Raw genomic sequence first — 2,429 nt, forward strand, 5'->3', positions numbered from 1 at the left:
ATATTATTTTAATATATATATATATATATATATATATATATATATATATTTATTTATTTTTAACGACATATATTTAAATTTTAAAGTTTTATATTCATATACATATTTATAAATGTTCATATGTTATGAATCTAAATTAAATAAATGTATTTTTACTAATTTTAGTTTATGATTATTATTATATATTTTTCTAACATATAGTTTTACATAATTTGATATATAATATCATATATGTATATATAATGTTTTGTATTGTAAACGCTTAAACCACCTAAAAACGCCTAAACCCCGACTAGGTGTTCTAGGCTCTAGGTGCTGGGTCACCGCCCACATATCGCATAGCGTTTTCTTGAACACTGAGTTTTATTAAATGAAAGATTAAATAGCAAAAAATTAAGATACGATCAAATAGCTGCTCACCAGTACTGTTTCTTATTTAGATCCAAATCCTTATTGGTCGCTTCATATTCAAAGTATTCTGAATTTGTTCTCGAATCTTCTCGTAAAATCCAACCGATGAAGAACCCATCTCAATCATGGCATAACATTAGATGTTGTAGCGGTACTAACAAGAACAAGGGAGGAAGATAATTCATCATTGTTCCTCTTCAGAATCTCCATCCTACGATTAACATCTTTGAGATGTTGTTCAATTAATGAACCCAAATCTCGAAGATCACATGTTGGGAGACGAGAAACCAAAGTTTTGCCACTAAGACAATCAAACATGATGTTTTTCATCTCCAAGTCTTTCTTCTCTTTCCGCACCTTCTTCCAAGACTCGGTTGCTTTGGTGATCCTTTGTTGGAGAAAGGTCTCTTGGTTGACCATCTTCTTGGTCTTGTCCATCACCGACATCATCCTCCATTAGGACACTACCTTGTTAGCCGTCTCTCTCGATGGCCACACCTCCGGGTTGGGCTCTTACGCATTGTTGACGAAAACACATATGGAGACGTCACATAGAGTTGCCTACCTTGATATTTCTTCAAAACACTTATTTTTTCTTTTCTTGAATGTTGATTTTCTTGCTGTTTCATTTTCTATGAAACTCATTTTCACTTTCTAATAGGGAATATATGGGCCATGGGCCATGGAGTTAAGATGGACCAAAGTCCATTAGGATTTAGCATTATGAGATTAGGGTTAATGTACCTTCAATCCTATATATATATATATATATATGTTTGTATAGCCTCTATTTCAACTAGACAAGTTAATACAACACAATAATATTCTTCCCAAAACCATTCTCTAAATCTATCATGGTAGTAGAGCTGTGGAAGGCGCTCAGAGTTTTGTAAAGGCCATCATAGTTGTGGAATGCACTCAGACCGTTGTTAAAGTCTTAGAGCTATGGAATGTGCTCAGACTATTGTTTAGGTCTTAGAGTTATGATATGCGCTCAGACCATTGTTAAAGCCATCATGGATGTGGAATGCAGTCAGAATATTATGAAATCAAAGAGCTGCGGTATGCGCTAAAGTTATTATGAAGATCAAAGATGTTGCAGAAGGCGCGCTCAGAGTTTTGTGAAGATCAAAGAGCTGCATAAGGCGCACTCAAAGATCAAGGAGTTGCTGAAGACGCGCTCAAAGTTTTGCAAAGATCAAAGGGATGCGGAAGGCGAGCTCAAAGATCAGACCGCTGTGCGGGTAGAGCTACAATGGATTTGGATTCGAGTTAACAATCGAGAAGATATCTGCAGTTTCATGAGGTGCTTCGTCTCATACGCGAACTGAGACCAGCATGGATTGTAAGTGCAATCGTGGTCTTGTCTATTATCTGACGGCACGAGATTTTGGGGGAAGCTCCGTGACGTCTTGGGGTAGCTTTTCACTGGGGGGATAGGATAGTTAACAGTTGTTTTTTTTTATGGTTTCATCTTTAAGACTAAAATTTTCTGTTATTTTTGTCAGTTTTGTTTCAAGGTCATTTTGGCTGCGTGACTTGTTGTAGGGTGTTTCTAGACTGATGCATATGTGGGGAGAGTCTCTCCTGGTTGTGTTTTGTTGTTCGAATCACCTTGATAAGGAGTGCGTGACTATGAGCTTATATGAGCGACTGGGTTGTATGACTTGTTTGGTGTAATGATGTGTAGGTGTGGTGAATGTGTTATGGGTGTTCTGTTTAATGGCTGGTTTTTTATGTTTTTATTTGTGGTTGTACTATTGATTTGTTTGTGTGCATAACTCGTAGATGGAAGGATCACCTCGCTGAGTATTTATGGTAATACTCACGCCTCTCATTATGTTTGTGGTGCAGGTAATGTGTGACGTGAAATTATTGCAATGAGGAGGTGGATGATCTATATTTGATTTCTTTTTTCTTTCTTTTGCAAATGTTATAATGAAAATAAGATACTTCCTCAGAAAATCTAGTTAATTTGCGCACATCTTTGGTGCTATATGCTTAGTTATATATTTTCG

The 2,429-nt window shown here is 36.2% G+C and overlaps 1 pseudogene; it reads right to left on the reverse strand.

Annotated features, from left to right (window-relative positions):
* Window positions 1–416: 416 nt before the first annotated feature.
* Window positions 417–1,095, reverse strand: LOC147919310 (agamous-like MADS-box protein AGL80 pseudogene; annotated as a pseudogene).
* Between the last annotated feature and the right edge of the window lie 1,334 nt (window positions 1,096–2,429).

The sequence above is a fragment of the Camelina sativa genome, chromosome 20 (genome assembly GCF_030686135.1).
Source record: "Camelina sativa cultivar CO46 ecotype springtype chromosome 20, ASM3068613v1".
NCBI classification, from domain to species: domain Eukaryota; kingdom Viridiplantae; phylum Streptophyta; class Magnoliopsida; order Brassicales; family Brassicaceae; genus Camelina; species Camelina sativa.